Here is a 19,935-nt window from a genome sequence, read left to right on the forward strand (position 1 = left end):
TGCGGTGCGAGGGAGCTGAGGGAGGGAGGGAGAGGCCGTCCTGGAGCCAGTGCAGCTTCCGGCTGAGGCCAGCGTGGGGCGCAGGGCGAGCGGGTGTCCCGGGAACACGGGGCTCCCCAGCACCTGAAGCCCGTGGCTCTCATCAACAGGGACACGTCGGGTCCCCGAGCAGCCTTGTCCACTCCCACTGTGCTGTTAGCCGTTCTCTCTCTCTTTAAATTCTGCTTCCTGTATCGTCCCGTGCTAATGAACAAGGCGTGCGTCTCGGTCCTGGGAGCCCGAAGGCCGCCCTCAGCCCGGTGGCCGCGGCTGTCGGGGCAGCTCCCGCACCCGGCCCGGGCCGGTCCCCAGGCTCTGCTCTTGGCAGCTCTCTGATCACCGCCCTGATGGCAGGAAGGGGTCAGGGACCAGGGGGCTGGCGGGACCCGACGGCGGCCCCCGAGCGCCCGCCCTGCCCTCACCAGAGCAAGCGCTGGCCGGCCAGCTGCCCCCTGCCCTGGGTGTCACAGGTCCTCCAGGCAGAAGGCGCACCCAGCACCCTGCCTGCGCCTCACAGAGGCGCGCGGGCACGTCAGCAGTGCGGGCAGGCGCGGCAGCGGGGCTCCCAGGTGAGCGGCAGCACCCCTCACTGGCCAAATGGCCCCTCAAGGACAGTAGGTCCAGGGAGGAGGTGGGGCAGGTGGGCAGCAGCTGCACATGAGCCAGGGTGCTTTGGCCAGGGCTCCTGCTGCCCAGAGGCGGTCACCCTGTTCCACGCTGCCCCCCACCTCACCCACAGGTTCCCGGGATGGGGTCTGCAGCTGGTGACCACTTCTTCCCTCTGTGGCCATCTGGAGCCTCCTTCACACCCAAGCACTGCCCTGCGGCCACAGAGGAGGCTGGCGGACTACTGGGTCATGTTGCCCGTGTCCCAAGCCCTCTCCCTCTTTCCACTCTGCCTGGACATCAGGAAGTACAGCAGACACCTGCTGTCACATGACAAGAGGCCACAGGTCTGCACCTGAGTGGATCCTAGGGCATAAACCCAGGCTCAGCCACACGCTCAGTCACACGCGCACGGTCCCACAGACACAGACTCACAGCCACACGCTCAGTCACACGCGCACAGTCCCACAGACACAGACTCACAGCCACACGCTCAGTCACACACGCACGGTCCCACAGACACACAGACTCACAGCCACACGCTCAGTCACACGCGCACGGTCCCACACACACACAGACTCACAGCCACACGCTCAGTCACACGCGCACGGTCCCACACACACACAGACTCACAGCCACACGCTAAAGTCACACGCGCACGGTCCCACAGACACAGACTCACAGCCACACGCTCAGTCACACGCGCACGGTCCCACAGACACACAGACTCACAGCCACACGCTCAGTCACACGCGCACGGTCCCACACACACAGACTCACAGCCACACGCTAAAGTCACACGCGCACGGTCCCACAGACACAGACTCACAGCCACACGCTCAGTCACACGCGCACGGTCCCACAGACACACAGACTCACAGCCACACGCTCAGTCACACGCGCACGGTCCCACAGACACACAGACTCACAGCCACACGCTCAGTCACACGCGCACGGTCCCACACACACAGACTCACAGCCACACGCTCAGTCACACGCGCACGGTCCCACACACACAGACTCACAGCCACACGCTCAGTCACACGCGCACGGTCCCACACACACAGACTCACAGCCACACGCTCAGTCACATGCAGCCGTGCCCACGCTCTCGCACACGTGCACACGGTGATGCTCCTCCACAGGCACTCCCACACCTCACCCAGGCACGTGCACCGTCCGTGGTGCACACGCACGGTCATGCAGTCATACACAAATGAGAAGCCACTGGGTCCTGATCCGTCCCAGGCGACACGTGAGCTATTGGCTTCTAGAGAAGAGCCTGATCAGAAGGGGTCACGGCAACCAGAGGCGACTTCACGAAGAAGTGAAGATCTTAGCGACTTGGAAGGCAGAGGGCCTGGAACAGACAGAGGAGAAGCGGGTGAATCCAGTCAGTGTTACTCATCTGTCCACTCGTGGGCCAACACTGGACACCTGCTGGGCTGCTCACATAAGCCCCCTGCAGGGGTCTGGGCACGTGGACCCAGCCCTCAGTCAGGTGCTCCCAGGAAAGACACCCACGGCACCAAGGGCAGGGCTGTGGACACAGAGGAGAAGGCACGCCTCGCTCCCCGGGGGCTGGCAGTGCCATCCTGGGGAGTCTGGAAGACGTGCACGTAGCAAGGGAGGCGCAACCCCGGGCGCTGCGGCTCTCGGGCGGGTCTTGTGTGCAGCAGTCAACTGGTTCCTGCTCGGTGGCGCCACCTTCTGTGGCTGCATCACAGAGCAGTCAACTGGTTCCTGCTCAGTGGTGCCACCTCTGTGGCTGCGTCACAGTGACTTCCTCGCTCTGTCTCCTCCACTAGACTCTCCATTCCAAGGACATACATTGTCCTGTCCATCCTTAGACCCAGGGACTGCCCGGCAGGACAGAGCAAATGAAAGCTCAGCTGGTTGGTTGGCTGGCTAGAGGGATGGTGGTTGGATGAATGGATGGTGAATGGGTAGATGGATGGACAGACAGGTGAGTGAGTGGGTAGATTGATGGGCGGAGGGCTGGCTGGCTGGATGGATAGATGGACAGACTGCTGGATGGATGGATGGATGGATGGATGGATGGATGGATGGATGGATGGATAGATGGATTATTGGGTGGGTAGATGGACAAGGGAATGGATAGATGAACAAGTGGGTAGATGGACAGGTGGAGGCCTGGGTGAATAATGGACAGATGGACTGGAGTAGGTGAATAGGCAGACAGAAGGTTGGGTGGATAGGTGGGTGGATTGACAGGGTATGTGGATGGATATGTGGACAGGGGTGAGTGGTGGTTGGGTGGGTGGACAGATGGGGGGTACATGAGTAGGTGAGTAGACATGGAGTGGGTGGAGGAAGGAATGAGCACACAAGCTGATGTGGATTTGGTGACACCATCTGAGAGTCTGGGGAGATAACACTGGTGAGGGCCAATGTGCCGCCATGACACAGGCCACGGCCTTCTCCATTTCCTGTCAGGAAACTGTATTTGCATGTACACTCTGTGTCGCATGCTTGGCCTAATCAAATCGTTCTGAAGTCTTCTGAGAGGCCATGGCTGTCTGTGTGACCACACCGTGAGGACTTTCACGGTCTGACTATCAGGAGTCCTGGGGCCGTGGACATCCTGGGACGTGGGTGTGGCCTGTGCAGCTTCCTGTTTCTCAGGAGACGTCCCTGGGGGTCAGTGCTCTCGAGACGGCCAGCTCCACCACCTCAAGCTTCTTCCTTTTGAGCCGCGTTGGCCCTGAGCTGCTGGGGCACGGGCCACGGGATGGGAGCCCTGGGGCGGGCCCTGCGGCCTTCAGGCAGACACTGGCCCCTCCCCATGGTTTAATGTGCAAATTCTGGTCTCACAGAGTAGGTTTGGTATCGCTTGGCCACTTCCTGCCCATGCCGGGGACCAGGCGCTCCTGGGCTTCCTGCAGGAGGGTGGTTGACGGGGGCGTTGAGGTGCTCTGGGTGCTGCTGTCTGACCTGCGGGAGCTGCACAGGCTGCAGGCACTGGCACTATGGGTTGGGCTGGGCTCCAGCGGGCCCCTGGCACCGTCCTCCCTCCAGGACCCGCCCCTGCTGCTCGGAGCCCTCGCTGTCCTGAGGGAGGAAGCGAGTTTCCCGTCAGGCCTTGGGCTTCCCTTGGTCCTCCGGGTGCTCTGACTCGTGGGCCTCGGGGGCTCTTGCTGTGGTGCACTGTGGACGGAGGCTTTTCCCTGGAACCGCTGTCTGCCCAGGGACCCGCGAGAGCCCCGGCCACCTTCGCACGGGTCCTCTGCTTTCCCCAGACGCCTGCCTCCTCAGCACGGTCCCCCGGCTGGGAGCCCGACTGTCCCGTGTGCCTCTGCTCGTCTCTCTGAGAGCCGAGCACCAAGCCGTGTGCCGGCTTTCCAGCTCCGCCCTCGGCCTGCAGAACTGGCAGCCTTGGCTTTCACGGCGCCCGTCCCCGTCACAGGTGGTGGGCTGCTCTGCTCCGGGCTGGGCCTGCTGGCGCATCTTCCCCCTGGTGCCGAGCGTTCTTGGGCCTCTGCAGACCTGTCTGGAAGCCGCTGCCCCAGGAGCTGGAATCTTCAGCTCCCTCTCCGAGCGGCCGGCGCCCGCGGCCCCCCACAGGCTCTCCCTTCTGCCTCAGGCACCAAGCGCCCGGAACAAACCCGGGTTGCCCTTCTGACAACAGGCAGGTGTGCCTGGGCCTCTGCTCCCTCCCTCCCACCTGTTGCTGTGCCGGCTTTCCAGACCCGCCGCTCAGGGGAGGGAGGCAGGTGAGTGTCCTGTCCCTCCGGATCCCACCTGGCGTTCCCAGGCCGCTGTGCTGAGGTGCAGTCATCATGATAGAACTCGCCCCGAACGGGTTTTGACGGCCGTATTTGGCTTGGTAACCGCCACAGTCAAGACCGATCGCATTCCGTCAGCCCAGAAGCCTCCCTCCTCCCCTCAGGGCTGGGCCTCCTCCCTGGAGACCCGCAGTCCTGCTGCTTCTGCTGCAGGGAAGCAGGGTCTCCGTGGGCACTGTGAGCACTGTGGTCCGGCACAGAGCGGGGCAGAGCGGGAGGAGCCTGGGAGCAGGGGCCCACGAGGACCCCACACCCTGCCTCGGGGAAAGCAGCAGGACCCCCGCACAGCCAGGGCTGCCCAGCTCAGGGACAGAGGCCTGAGAGCAAGAGTGCCCGCCCGCAGGGACGTGCTGGCCCCGCCCGCCCGCGGTGCTGTGGCCCTGAGCAGGGCGCTGGGGGCCAGGGGCCCACGAGGACGCGGTGGACACGGAGCCGCCCTCTGCCGCAGGCCCAGCCCGGCCGGCCCGCTCTCCCTCACGCACCCTGTGCCGGGCCCTCTCCTTATTCCAAGCTACACGGGCAGTTCAAGGGCGGCACAGGGCTGCTGAGGCCCACGTGCGGCAGCCCCCGATCAGCAGCCCGGCAGCCGCAGGCCAGGCCCAGGCCGGCTCTGATGTCGGGCTCTGCCGGCCGTCATGGTGAGGGCCAGCAGCTCCCGTCCCGTCCCCTGGCCCCCTCCATGGCCTCAAGCCAAGTCCCCAAAGCTGGCACGTCCCTGCAAGTGCAGAACCATGTCTGCCGAGTCGACAGACGGCTCTGGGCTCTGCACAGGACACCGTGCCCTGTGGCGCCGCGCCCACCCTGGGCAGCACAGAGCCCAGGCCTCTGCTCCTGCGGGCCTCCAGTGTCCAGTCCAGCTAGTGTGCCTGCATGCCTCACCCACGGCAGGCGCTCCCTCAAGGCTGGAAGAAGAGCAGGGGTTCTCAGCCCAGCCGGGAGGAAGGTCGGCCAGGCTGTCGCGGCTGGGTCCTGATGGCACCGAAGGGCAGGACCCGCCCGCGGCTGCATTCACGGTGCGTTAGCCGCAGCGCCGTCCTGTGGCCGCACGTCGGCCAGGGGCCTGCCTCGTGGCTCCCCCGCTGCAGACTTGGGTGGCTGCACACGCAGCAGGCGCGCCCTCCGTCCTCAGGGCCAAGGGCTCGGCCTTCCCCGCTCAGCTGTCCCGCGCCCGGGGTGCTCGGAGGCCTGGCACCACCTTCCGCATCAGGACCCCTCCCCGCGGGCTCCGCCCCACAGCCGGCCCAGACCCCGGGTGCAGGTGCGGCTCAGCTCACAGCACTGCCCTGGCCGACCAGCACCCTGCCCCGGAGAGGGCCACTCCCCTGTGCTTGCGCAGGCAGGTGGACAGGCAAGGACAGGGCTGGGAGCCCCAGAGGAAGTGTGGACACCAGGCGCCAGGAGCGTCTTGGGCTCTGTCACGCCCACACTGCAGGCAGGTCAGTGTCCCTTGGGGAAGACGCCCTGTGCGCAGAGCCCTAAGGCCCCGGGTGGATGGTGCCGGACCTTGGAGAAGTGGCAGAAGGTAGGGAAGGGCCTCAGCCGCTGTGTCCCCAGGGGCCTGCCAGAGCAGTGCGGCCACGCAGCCTGCTGGGGACCTCTGGGCGGCCCTGGGCGGCCCTGGTGTTAAGTGTGGAGGCCACTCTCCTCGGTGCAGATTGAGCTCAGCGCCCTGGACACGTGGGCCGGCGCTGTTCAAGGTGTGATGAGGGCCTGCCTGGCGTTTGGCCCACTCGAGAGGCTGACCCGTCCCCGGCAGACGTGGGAGCCAGTCAGGATCAGTAGGACTGCGCGTGAGGCTCGAGCAGCTAGGAACGGTCTCCAGTCCCGAGGAGGAGGCGCCCGAGGTCCAGGCCTCCCTTCACGCGGGCCTTCCTCCAGAGTGGCCGCGGGCACTCTCTCCGCAGGCTCACGTTCCGGCCAGCAGTGGGAGGTAGCAGGGAGGAGCCTGGGTCTCCCAGGAAATCCTCCCGGAGCAACGCGCGGCTCCCTCGCCCAGGGCCCTCACCGGGGCCGCTGGCCGGGGCACTGGACTCTGCTGTAGGTGTTTGTGTCTGGAAAAGCCCAGGCTCCGAGGAGGAGGCAGGCCTGGCACGTGGAGCGCTCCTGCCTCCTCCCAGGCCGCTTTCCGGAGCCTCCGCCCTCGCCTTCCCCAGGGAGCCCCGGGGACCCCCTGCGCGTGCCCTGCCTCCTCCCCGCCGGCTTCCCGGGCACACGGTCCCACACCACCCAGCTCGTGAGGTGAAGAGGAGGATCCTGCCCCTCTGTAGCGCCTTAGCACCTGCCCCCCGTCCCCCGTGCTCTGCCTGGGGGCTTGGGTGCCGAGGTCTCTGGGGTGGGCTGAGGCTCCGGCACACACTCAAAGCTGCCCGCAGGGGACATCAAGGGACCCTGGCACCTGCCTGTCTGTCATCCCTCCAGGGGGTCGGCCTCCACTTGCCGCTGGGCAGGGGGCTCAGTTACTGCAGGTCCAGAGCTCCTGCCCAAGAGTGCTCCCAGAGCCTGCCTGGCACAGGAGAATCCAGGAGGATCCCTGGGCGCAGGGCACATGCCACCCATGCACCCTAGGCAGAGTGTGCCAGCCTGGGGAGCTTAAGTAAACTGTCTAATGTCCCGGGCGGACCTGCCAACCAAGTCCCGACCACAGAGGCTCAGCCACTCGTGGGGTCTGGCAGTGAGCTGGCACACGGAGTCGGCCGCTGGCCCGTCAGCACCTACCTCAGGGTGTCCCAGGAGGCGACACGCAGGCCCCGCAGAGGACCAGACCCCACCTGCCCTTCCCCACCCAGGACATCTCTGGAGGGGAGGGGAGAAAGCCCCTCATCCCAGGTTCTGCCCCAGGACCCCAGGCCCATGAGAAACCAAGGCTCAAGGGCGGCTGTGTCACCTGGTGCCCGGGCCCTGCAAGCTCCCCGAGGAGCAACCTGCTCAGAACTTACATCTCAGGACGTCCAGTCCCCAGATGGCCGAGGTGGACAGATACCAAGGCTCTGCAGATCCCAGCCTCAGTCAGTCCTCCCCTGGCATCTGCACCCAAGGCCCAGCTGGCCAGCAGCTTGGATGTTGGGGGCCTCAGAGACGCCACTCTGAAGCAACATCACCCAGAGGATGAGGGCAGCAGGGACCCAAGAGTCCAGTTCTAGGCAGGGTCCCGTGTCCAGAATGCGCAGTGGATGCAGCTGGAGCCCAGGTGGTACCAGAGTGCAGATTAGCAACCTCATCCGCCAGAGCTCCAGTGCCAGGTCCTCCTCGCTGACCCTGGTCTGAGGTCAGCGTGTCGTGATGCTGGACGTGACTCATCTTGTAAGCCTTGGTCAGGACTTGTCACGCTTGTTCTGCTCTTGATCTGCTTTGCCAGGCTTTAATACTTCAGGTGTTTTTAAGTGTTTAAGATTTTTCTTATGTGTTTTAGATAAATATTAGCTCTATTTACAAACTGTACGGATTTTCAGTAGAAGTTTGGAGGAGAGCGGATGGGGAACAAATGGATAAGTCAGTAGAAGCGTGACAGATGGATGTATCCATGGGTAGACAGGCAGGTGACACTGGATGGATGGATACATGGCTGGATGACCGGAAGGATGGTGGGCGAACGGATGAATGGGCGGGTGGACGGATCACGATTGATGGATAGTAAATGGATGGATGTACGGATAGACGGACGGATCCACAGATGGAGAGATGAATGGTGGATGGATGACTGGATGGAAGACTGGATGTGTGGAGGAGTGGGAGGATGGTGGATGGATGGTGAACAATGGGTGGATGGATGGGTGGGAGAATGGATGGATAATGGACGGAGAGATGAGTGGAGGGAGGGGTGGTCTAACTCAGATCCCTCCTATCAGTTAAGGCTCCCACAGTCCTCTTCACTTAACCCCTCTCCTGTTCTTTGTGACTTCAACAACATCTGGCTCCCTGACCTCTGGTTTCTTTGTTCCCTTCCTGGCCTCCCCTCAGTCCTCTGGCCTCCAAATCCTGGACAGACTTGTAAACTTCAGCCCAACTCAGGACTGCTTTCCTGCCAGGACGTCCACCATGACCACCAGCTCCCATGCTGCCAAAGCAATGGCTTCTTGCTGTTCCTGGTTGACCAGGACGCCCAGCTACATCGAGAGTGACCAGGGACCACTTCATCTCAGGGTCAACCCTTGGTACAGCTCACCTCCTGCTTCTCAGCTGCTGTCCCCCAGTTGGCAGGAGCATCCGCCCCAGGATCTCTAGATGTGGGCACCCCACTTCTCAGACTGCCCTGACCACCCCATGCGTCCCTGTGACTCCTAGGCCACCCTGGGTGGGATAGCACCATTTAGAGTCCGCTCCCTCAGACTCCACTTCTAGCCCCAATCAGGGACTCAGGGACTCAGCCTCAGAGAAAATAAGCTCTGTTTCCTGTTTTTGTTTTTCTTACTTACTTAAATCCTTTATTGGTATAAAGGATTAAACCCGGGTGCTTAACCACTGAACCACACTCCCAGCTCTTTTTATATCTATTTATTTTTTAAATTTTGAGGCAGTCTCACTAATTTGCTTAGGGCCTCACTAAGTTGCTGAGGCTGTCTTTGAATTGCCTGTCCTCCTGCCCCAGCCTCCGGAGCCACTAGGAATATAAGCGTGGCCACTGTGCCTGCCTTGCTGCAGACTGCTGGGGTGCAGGTCCTCGCAGTGCAGCCTCGCGCTCAAGCCGCCTTCCTACCTCTGCTCAGCCAAGGGGCACGGTGCCCTCTGCCTGCCAGCTCGGGCCCCGTCCTGCCAACCTTGAGCTCTCGGCCTCCTGGCTCTCCTGGCCTGTGTGGACGGTGGGACTCGCTGGACCGCACAGCTGCGCATGCCCACTGCCCACTTGGCAGGCATCCTCGCCTCCGCTCCCGGCACGCGGGCAGAGTGGGTTCGGGTCTGGGTCCCCACGGGGGCCGCAGTCCTTCCTCTGTGCTTCGCCCTTCCCAGCATCTCGTCTGGATGACCCCGATCCCGTGCTCCTCGAGGCAGCTCTCCAGCCTCCACCCCACCCCACGACCTGGCCGGTCAGGTGTGAGTGGGTGTCTGTGCGTGCTGTGTGCACGCGTGTGCCTGGTGCGTGCCGTGTGCAGAGGAGGGAGCCCGTCTGTGCAGGAGACGGCGGGGAGTCCCACCTGCCGCCCTCTGCCCGTCACCCTTGACAGGAGGGAGGCAGGAAGGGCGTGTGCGGGTCCCGGGTGTGGAGTGCAGAGCCGTCCTCAGCTGGGCCCACAGCTGAGCTGTCCAGAGGAGGCAGGTGGACAGGTGGACGCGTGCTGCGGCTCTGCCTGGGAAGAAGGGGTTCAGGAGACTGGGGCCCAGTGTCCACGGCCACCAGTGACCCATCCCAGTGTGGCCATGGGCCAGCCAGCCCACTCCAGCCCACTGAAGCACTGCGAGGGTGGGTGGTGGCTCCTGTGGCCGGCAGGGCACACGCGTCCTGGGTGCACCGCCCACACTCTCCTGCTGGGGCCTGATGGCCTTGGGTGGCCCCAGGAGAGCCCGGGCTCTGTGAGTGGGAGCGTGTGAGACCACAGGGTTCCCCCGAGTCCTGGTGCACATGTTGGGGGGCGAGAGGGCAGGCTCCTGGTGCACGTGTGTGTGTGTGTGTGTGTGTGTATGTGTGTGGGGGGCGAGAGGGCAGGCTCCTGGTGCACGTGTGTGTGTGTGTGTGTGTGTGTGTGTGTATGTGTGTGGGGGTGAGAGGGCAGGCTCCTGGTGCACGTGTGTGTGTGTGTGTGTGTATGTGTGTGGGGGGCGAGAGGGCAGGCTCCTGGTGCACGTGTGTGTGTGTGTGTGTGTGTATGTGTGTGGGGGCGAGAGGGCAGGCTCCTGGTGCACACGTATGTGTGTGTGTGTGTGTGTGTGTATGTGTGTGGGGGCGAGAGGGCAGGCTCCTGGTGCACGTGTGTGTGGGGGGGGGCGAGAGGGCAGGCTCCTGGTGCACGTGTGTGTGTGTGTGTGTGTGTATGTGTGTGGGGGCGAGAGGGCAGGCTCCTGGTGCACACGTATGTGTGTGTGTGTGTGTGTGTATGTGTGTGGGGGCGAGAGGGCAGGCTCCTGGTGCACGTGTGTGTGGGGGGGGGCGAGAGGGCAGGCTCCTGGTGCACGTGTGTGTGTGTGTGTGTGTATGTGTGTGGGGGGCGAGAGGGCAGGCTCCTGGTGCACGTGTGTGTGTGTGTGTGTGTGTATGTGTGTGGGGGCGAGAGGGCAGGCTCCTGGTGCACGTGTGTGTGGGGGGGGGCGAGAGGGCAGGCTCCTGGTGCACGTGTGTGTGTGTGTGTGTGTGTATGTGTGTGGGGGGCGAGAGGGCAGGCTCCTGGTGCACGTGTGTGTGTGTGTGTGTGTGTATGTGTGTGGGGGCGAGAGGGCAGGCTCCTGGTGCACACATGAAGTTCTGGGTGCGTGAGCGGAGGCCTCAGTGTCAGGACGAGGCTCCCTGGGGACCCCAGGTGAGTGTCTGAGCTAGTGTGTGTGCAGCCATGTACCTGCACCAGGCCCTGCTGCAGGGCCATGGTGCTTTGGGACACATGCCATCCGTGCTCGGCCGGCAGGTCCTTGCAGACAGCTGCCCTGTCCTCCTAAGCACACTGGCCATCTTGTAGCCCCCGGTGGGGCGGAGCTGCCGAGGACAGGGGCATCCCCTGCAGGCAGACAGGAGACCGGAGCCAGCCCACACTCCCCACTCGAGCTGCCTCAGGTCAGGAGAGACAAAGAGCGGCTGCCGCCTGCGGGAGGCAGGGCGGAGCCACCTGGACCTCGGCAGTGCCCTGCCCGCTGGGTGAGGTTTGCGCTCCCTGGGGTGCTGGCCCCCGCCAGGGCCAACGTGGGCGGGCGTGCAGCCGGTTCAGAGGCAGGGCAGTTGGCGTCTTTGCTTTCCACGTACTGGGCCAGGCGGAGCCGTCACTAGGCTCGTTGGGACTCGGGGTCTCTGTGCCCAGTCCTCCGTGGTCAGCGGCTCCTAGGGAGCAGGCGCCCATCCTCATGGCCTCGCAGGCCCACCCACCTTCCTCGTGGCTCCGCCTCCGGGTGTCCTCCTTGGCTGGCCCACCTCACTGGCCCTGGCTCTGGCCGTCACCATCCTCGGGCACTGACTCAGGGCCTTGCTGACGGGCAACCAGGTCACCTCCACAGGCACAGGTCCACTCCAAGGCCGTAAAGCACTGGGGAGCTGGGACCCCAGGGCTGGGAGAACCCACACTGCGTAGGTGACGTCCAGGCCCTGGATCCTGAGGGCCAGCAGTCCCACCCACCGCGGGAGGCCGGGCAGAGCGGCCACCTGACAGGGAGGAGCAGGCTAGCCCGGCGGCAGGAGCAGCGTGGCAGTGGATCTCCAAGCGGGCGCCCCACCCAGCAGCCTCAGGGCCCTGCCCAGGCCAGGGGCTCGGACACCTGGGTGCCGTGGCCACGTTGAGAAGAGGAGGAGGAGACGCCCCTGGGAGAGAGGGCTCCCGGGCTGCGGCCCGGCGGCAGTGGGTCCCAGGGCGCTCCAGAGGGTGGCTCCGCGCCAGGTGGCCCCAGCCGCTCCTGGCAGCGCGTCACGTGTGTGCCACCTGGGCGCCTGGACTCGGCCACGGCCGTGCAGGTCGAGAGCAGCTCTCAGTCAGCAGGCGGGGACTGCAGCGAGGGAACGTGCGTCCCACTGGCCCCCCGGGCCTCGAGGCCACGCCAGGAGCTCCCTCCGCAGACGCTGGAGTCGCCCGCACACCAGGCTTCAGACCGGCCCTGCCGGGGTCAGGGCTCAAGCTGGTCTGTGAGCAGAGTCTGCCCCGCGCTGACGGAGGGCGGAGGCCAGCCCCACGTGGTGCCGCCTGGCGAGGCGAGCCGCCAGGGCTCAGTTTGGTGGCAGTCTGTAGGTTGGTGGTCTCCTGAGGAGCAAGGCTCAGATCCTCCCACGTGGCGAGGTGTGAGAGGCATTCAGGGGTCAGCAGGGCAGGCCGGAGCCCAGAGTCCAGGGCTCCAGGACACGGGTGAGTCGCTGCAGCCTGAGAGCGGGCCCCAGAGCGCTCTGTGACATGGCTGTCACGCGGGTGGTGTGACAGCAGGCGGTCAGAGGGCACAGGGAGCCCTCCCCAGTGCCCAGGCAGTGACAGAGAGCACTGAGCCTTCGGGAGTCCCGCAGGGCCGGCGGGAGACTCTGCCGCCTGGACCTCCCCTCCCAGGATGGCAGCACGGCCCTCCCAGGGCTCCGGCCTCTCCTGCACGTTTCGACTTCCTTCCCTATAAAAGTGGACTCTCCAGGTCTGAGTGCTGAGTCTCCCACGCTGCAGAGGGTCTGCTCGAGTTCCGCGTGCCCTGGTGCCGGGCTGAGCCGCAGGCGTGGCCGCGTGGCTGCGTGGCTGCCCTCCGTCTCTGCCCCTTCTCTGCTCTGTGCCTTTCCCGGCCCCAGCCTTTGCTGTCTCAGCCGCAGCCAGCTCCGGGACGTTGGCCCCAGGAGCCAGGCTGCTGGGGCCAGCACGGCCCTCCCTGCAGCAAGATGGCCAGACGCCCCCAAGGGGTGCGGGCCGCCTGGCTCTGGTTGGGTGGGGTCCTGGGTGAGCTTTGGGCCAGTGTCCTGCACATGCAGGCGTCCTGCTGGGCAGGTGGGCCGGCGGGCGGGCTGGGGGACGCCGAGGTGCGGCTGTCCTTGCGGTGCCCACGGCAGTGGCCTCTGCTCGCCGTCACTCGCAGACCGGTGCTCCTGTCAAGGGTCATCTCCTGACGCTGCGGAGGCCAGTGTCCAGCTGGGGTGGAGAAGCAGGAGGGGAGCCGGCACCTGTCCATTCTGAGTGAAGCCGGGTCTGCACGCAGGGCGCCAGTGCTCAGCGGGGACGCGCAGCAGGAGCCTGGCTCCCTGCCAGGCGCCGTCCCACCCCAGCCCCCCTCGCCTGCGCAGAGTCTTTGGGGGACTCGCAGCCTTGACTCAACGTGCGCATGAACTGGCCGCGCCCGGCTGCTGCCGGAGGTGGTGCAGGACAGGAGACCAGCCCCAGGAGGGCCCTGCGCCCACACGGGTTCTTCAAGGAGCCACTGTGGGCTCAGGAGACGGCCGGCGCCTTCTCCAGGCGGACCGGAGCACTGTGCCCTCCTCGGGCACCTGGCCCCATCGCCCGCTCCGCACAGAGAGAAGGGACAGGCCTCCACCACGCTGCCCCCGCTGCCCCTCTGCTCTGACCCCTCCCGTGGCCAGCACGTGCCCTGACCCAGGGGTTCATGGATCCCGCCGACCCTGGTGCCCTGTTGCCCAGCCTCCTCCTATTGGGGAGGGGTGGGCTCATCCAGCGCACAGTGGCCCACAGAGGCCACAGGAGCTTCGTAAGAGGATGCGCCTGCCTGATGGTGCTGGGCCCGGGCCGTCCTTGACGGGAAGACGCGTCGCTTCGGCCTGACTCACGCTGTGTCTGTGTCTCTCAGGAGGATTGGGACACTGGTTAGGGCTGACTGTACTGACCTCGTCGCAGCTAAGCACGTCAGCAGAGCCTGCTGACTTCCCAGTAAGGTCGCTCTCCCGGGCACGGGGGACTCCGACAGGACACAGTTCTACCACACAGAGCCCCAGATGTCACCACCAGCCAGGCCCAGCCGGGCCCCTGCTGCACCTGCCCACAGCCCCCTGGAGGCAGAGTCCGGCCTCCAGGGTTCACAAAGCACCTGGCTCCCCACCACATGCTCCTCTGTAAGTGGACTCAGCTTTGAAATCATTTTGCTCATCTTAAGCAGCAAAGCCCCTGCAACCATGTTTCTGGTGTGCTATTGTCTTCTTCTGATGCACATTAAAAATAGTAATGTATTTTTAAAAACTCCACATTCCATCTAAACCAAGGTACAGATACACTTTGGAAAGTACTGTCGATGTTGAATGTTTAATCCGTGTTCTCCAAGGCAACAGCTGAAATCTATCAGAAGCATCCAAAAGAATGCACCCAAGGGCAGCAGCTCCAGGCCCTGGTGGTCTGGTAGGAGGAGAGTGGCCAGGAGCCCTGCAGCCAGGGCCTCTCCTGGGCCGCACGCTCTGAGGCAGATGGGCCGCCCAGACCGGCTGTGCTCACTCGCAGCTGAAGGGCGCTGCTCACACAACCCTCCAGGCTGCGCTTCCTTGTCTGTACAGTGGAAATGCAGAGCCACTCCTAGGGACAGGCGAGGCCTCTGGGGTGGCACGTCACCCCCTCTGACACCCCACTGGCTCTCTGCTCTGCCCAGGAGGCCCTGTCCCACAGCCATGTGCAGCTGCCCAGGACAGGTCAGCACGGGGGCAGCAGAGAGGTGTGAGCAGAGCCAGCACCCGCCACACCTGGGCCTCTCTGGGCCTGTGGTCCACTCCTGCTGCTCTGGGCCCTAGAGCTGGACCCTCTGGGGTCAAAGGAGCACTGCAGCCTTCCCAGCCCACGTGGAATTTGGGCCCCCGAGGATGCAGAACCTCACCTCTCCACACCCCCCTTCCAGTGGGCCTGGCTCTCCGGCAGGCACCTGAATAGCTTGCCAGCCGGGAAGCACTCTTACCCACCATCTTCCGGAGCCGTCGCAGAGGGTGCAGAGAGGCGCGTCTCCACCATCAGCTGCAGAGAGGTGCTTCCCCGTCCGCAGCACCAGCAGCCTCTCCTCACGGGGAGCAGTGGCCGGGCCACCGTGGGGATGCTGCACCCTCTGGCTCTGTTCTCTGAGGTTATGAGCTGTCTGTCTGCCGTGTCGCCTGGAGACATTGGAAGGGCTGGTCTCTGCCCTCCGCACAGAAGTGCATGTCAAAGGCACCGCCCCACCCAAGGTCAGCAGGAAGCTGAGGGTCAGGCCAGGACGACTCAGAGCGTTTGTGTTCCTACGCACTGCACACTCCTACATACACACGCATGTGTATACACACCGATGCACTACACATGCACATAGGCGTGTGTGTACATAGACACAAGGTCATGTGCATACAAATCTATATGCACTTATATACATAGAACTTATATATACACATATAAACTGCAGGCACCCAAACACGTATGTACACATTTAAGTACATAAATATAAAAACACTTAAATATACACTGCATTACATACACACATCTGTGCATACACCCACTTATGTACACACATCCATCCATCCATATGTACATACATACATAGAAGCATGTACTCAGGTACACACTCATGTGTACACCTACATGTGCTCCTGTGTATGTACACACACGCTTCCATATACACCGTGTGCACGCATGCACTCGCATACCCACACATATACACATTTACATGTCTGTGGGTACCTGTTGTGCATACACGTACACATGCACCACATATACTGTTTACATAATCCACATGCACACATGCACACCAGCATCCATACATGTGCATGTGTGCACACACGTGCAGGCATGTGCCCGTTCACACACATGCATGCATGACTTGCGCTGTCACGCACGTGCACAGGGGCTCCTGCTCTGCTTTCTGGCATGTGTCCCCTCTGCTCCTCCTCATGGGGACAGCTAAGGGGTCCTTCACACACAGCTGGCAGGCTTAGTAACAACACGAACCCTCTGCACCAACGGCCTCACCCCACGCCCCATCCAGGACCCCCAAGTGTCTGTGGGAGGTAGGCCAGGGCAGAAGCAGGGCCACCGTCCTGCTGGAGGGCCGGGCCTGATGGTGGACCTCGCTGACCCTCACCTCCTGCTGCGGCCTCGCCTGTGCTGAGCTGCACTGTGGGAGCGTCGGTGAGAACACGCCCTCCCCCACGTGGATGGCAAAGACCCAGCGCTTCCTCTGAGCACCCGCCACAGGCAGGGAAGGCCCAGGGCTCCCTGCACCTGAATTCCTCTCTGCTGCTCATTTGAATTCCTCGCACGCTTTAAAGCCTCATTTCTTCCTTTCTTGTCTCCCTGAATTTTACTCCTGCCTAATTTATAAGAGAAATGTGCTTTGAACTCTAACGAAGATGCTGTAGAGGAGGCACCTTGCACTGTTGGTAAGCTGACATCCTTTCCTTCACTTAAATCTTCATTTGCTGATATGCTTGTTCTTTTCTATGCTTCTTAAAGAAATAGCGAGAGCTAAAAGGATCTCCCGAATGCAGTGTGAAAGGACCTGGGGAGGGAACGGACGCTGAGCCCGCTTCCATTTCAGAGGAAAGTGCCACTGAGAGCGCTGGCGCTGCAGCCTGGGGCTTTTGTGGTCATCTCCAAGAAAGAGGGGAAGGGGTCGGTGGGTCAGTGCTGCCCACTGCCCACGGTAATTCAGCCCGCCAGGAACAGGCCTGCAGAAGCCAGCAGGCGGCAGGGACACCAGTCCAGGGGCACCTGTGCACACGCCTGCTGGGCCGGGAGTCGTGAGGCCTGGGGCGGGTGGAGGTGGGACTGTGAGCGAGCACACACGGCGCTCACACTGCAGACGGGCAGCCCTGCCAGCCGGTGACCCCGCTGCTCTCTGGAGCCCCCAGGGGTCAGGGCGGAGCCTGTGCACCCAGGCGGCCTCTCTGACCTTCTCCTGAGCCTCGCAGTAGTCTCCCCAGGGACTCTGGAAAACGCGTCCTGACTCACTGTCTACGGAAGAGGTTGGTCTGCAGAGAACCGATCACACGGAGTAAAACTGATATGTTCTGCTGTCATGAAAAGCTTCCCAGAACACCAATTAAAAAATCATGGAATTTTCTTGAATTTAAAAATACATGACAATACTGCAGTTAGGAGCAGCTGAGGCTGGGCGCATGGCGCACCTCTGTGATCCCAGCAGCTGGGAGACGGGGCAGGAGGATCGCCAGTTAAACCCCCACAACTCAGTGAGGCCTGAAGCCACATAGTGAGACCCTGTCTCAGAATTTTTTTTAAAAAGGGGGGGTGGGCTGGGGATGTGGCTCTTTGGTTAAGTGGCCCTGTGTTCGATCCCTGGTACTAAAACAAAAACGAAAACCTGGGAGCTGGTGTGCAGAACGAAAGGCCCAGGAATCAACCCACACCTGCATCAACCGATCTTCAGCAGAGGTGCCAAGGACCCTGGGAGACGCATGGAGACTCAGGAACCCGGGCTGGAAAACCAGAGGTCCACAGGCAAAAGAAGGGACACGTGCCCTTTCTCACAGAATCTACCCAAAGTGGATGAAGACAAACAAGAGACTCGAAGCCAGTCACCAGGAGAAAATGGGGGACACCTGATGACGTCAGTCCAAGGGCTTCTAGGGCGTCAGGTGAGCCAACAACAGAGGCCGAGGTAAGCAAGCAAGGTCTCGCCACCCAGGGGGCAGCGCAGGGCAGCGGGCGCGGGGCGGGGGCTGGCGGCCTCGTGTCTGCTGAGGGGTCAATCCCCAACACCGGGCAACTCGCAGCCCTCCTAACCTGACGGGAGGTGGACCAAGGACTCGAATGCAGGTCCCCCAAGAAGATGGCCAACGGCCGTGAAGAGAGCCGCTCAGCGTCCTGTGGCACCAGGGAAGACACGCCGGTGGTGCAGAGCCTGCTGGCCTCCCACCGCCCGGACACAGCGGCAGGCGCTGGGAGGAGGGGGACCGGAGGCTGCCCCCGGGAATCAGGTCCCCCAGCCCCCGTGGAAGCAAAGCCAAAGAAGAAAAGCCAGGGGCCCGGCGAGACCCTGGGCGCGCGTCCCGGGAGCAGCCCCATGTGTGCACCCAAGCCTGCGCCAGCACCCGTCCGAACCACCCTGCGACAGGGGCAGCCTGCGCGTCCATGGTGACGAGTGGACGCACACCTGGACCATGCCCAGCCTTAAGAAGATTGAAACCCCTTCGTTCGCGAGCACGTGGATGGCCTGGAGGACCCTGGGCTGGGCGGCTAGGCGGCACGATCCGCACGCTGCACCCACAGCGTGTGTTTCCAAGGGCAGCCACCAGGCCCCACCCCATTCTGACCGCGTGCTCATTCTGGGGGCTCCCGTGACCTCCACCAGGGTTGGCGCAGCTCCCTGCCCCTCCTGACCGCCGGTCCCTCTGTGCCTCCGGCACGCTCTCCCCCAGAGGCTGGTTTGGAGCTGGCGAGGGCCATCACACGACAGCTCCGAGGCCACGTGGGACCATCTTCTCAGACGCCTCCCCGTGCCAGCTGCTCTCTGGGTCTGCAGACGCAGGAAGCAAAGCCACACCCAGCCTCCCACCCGTCCACCTCGGGCCTCCGTGCTCCTGACCCAGAGGGGCAGGGCCCACTGCGGAGTCCAGCTGCATACCCCACGGGCAGCTGCAGCCCAGGTCATCGTTCTGATGAGAAAGGGACCTGGTGGCCACCTCTGCCCAGGAGTGGTGTCGCTGCACACCTGCCAGCCGGGCCTGTCACTTCTGCTGTGGTCCCTGGGGGCAGAGACGAGTCCTGTCCTCGCACCTGAGCCTCCACATCAGCATAGCAGCGGGTGAGCTGCAGGTGAGGCCAGGAGCCGGCAGCCCGTGTCCTTGCTGGTGGACCAGCGCCCGGCCACGCGCCAGGACTCGGCAAGGGGGCCCGCTGGTGGCCCCAGACCCACTCAAGTAAGGGGTGCCACAGACGCGGCACCACAGGACTGGAGAGCCGTGCCCGGGCGGAGCCCAGGCTTCGCCGTGTGTCGGGGCAGATCTGCGTCCGGCTGCCCCGCCTCCGTGTCCTTCCCGACCTCAGCTTTCCCTTACGCAGAATGGAGCACCGTCCTCATTGACGGACGTGGCCTAGGATCGAAGGAGCCAGAACCTGCCGGGCACGTGCCTGAGGCAGGCGGACGTCATGGTGGGCGGCAGTAGCCACGTAGTGACAGGAGTCTAGATGCCATTCCTGACGCACACGTGGGGTCCGGGCCTGAGAGCCCTGCCTGCCCGAGAGACCCCGGCCCACCACAAGGCATCCCACTGTGCTCAGTGTCCCCTCCCTGTCTGGAGGGCAGGCTGGGCTGAGGGCCACCCTGCTCCACGGGGGCCAGAGGCTGAAGGGTTTCCTGGTGGAGTGCACTGGAATGCCAGGGGCCCCACGAGGGCATTGCGAAGGGGCAGAGGATCAGAGGAACCTCGGCCCTGAGAACCTGCCTGGGCGGGGCTCCTTCCTTCCCCACACAAAAGTGACTCCGTGACACCCAGAGCCTGGCAAGGAAGGCCCTGCCAGGGACAGGCACGGGGTCACTGCACGGGCCCTGCAGTGGGGCAGGTGGGGACTCACAGCGAGGAGCAGGGTGGGGTCGGCCATGGGAAATCTCCAAAGGGGCATCAGGGTCTGTTAAAGCACCGAGGAACCGACCAGCACAGGGCGCTATGCACACCCCACTCCCGGGCCAGGAGCAGGGTCTGGAGAGGCTGGCAGGTCAGGGCTGGCCGCATGGCCACAGGGCAGAGCTCGCTGGCCTTGCCAGGCTGGGCGCGGGAGGCTTCCACACCAGAGCCACCGCTGCGTCCAGGGCCAGGCAGCCTCCTGGCTTGGAGACCAGGAGAAGCTCCTGTGTGGGCTGGGGTCAGTGGGTGGGCAGCCACCAAGGCGGGCACCAGGCTCTGTCTCACTCCCTGCCAGGGTCTTGCTGAGTGTAGGCGGTGACGCTGTCACCTGGAGGCCGCGGTGACGCTGTCACCTGGAGGCCA

At 63.6% G+C, this 19,935-nt stretch overlaps 1 protein-coding gene across 4 annotated transcripts in view; it reads left to right on the forward strand.

Moving 5' to 3' along the window:
- Positions 1–19,935, forward strand: part of Ptprn2 (protein tyrosine phosphatase receptor type N2) — a 743,280-nt gene that overhangs the window by 550,780 nt on the left and 172,565 nt on the right. The window lies entirely within an intron of this gene.

This window comes from Sciurus carolinensis, chromosome 8, assembly GCF_902686445.1.
Source record: "Sciurus carolinensis chromosome 8, mSciCar1.2, whole genome shotgun sequence".
Lineage (NCBI taxonomy): Eukaryota > Metazoa > Chordata > Mammalia > Rodentia > Sciuridae > Sciurus > Sciurus carolinensis.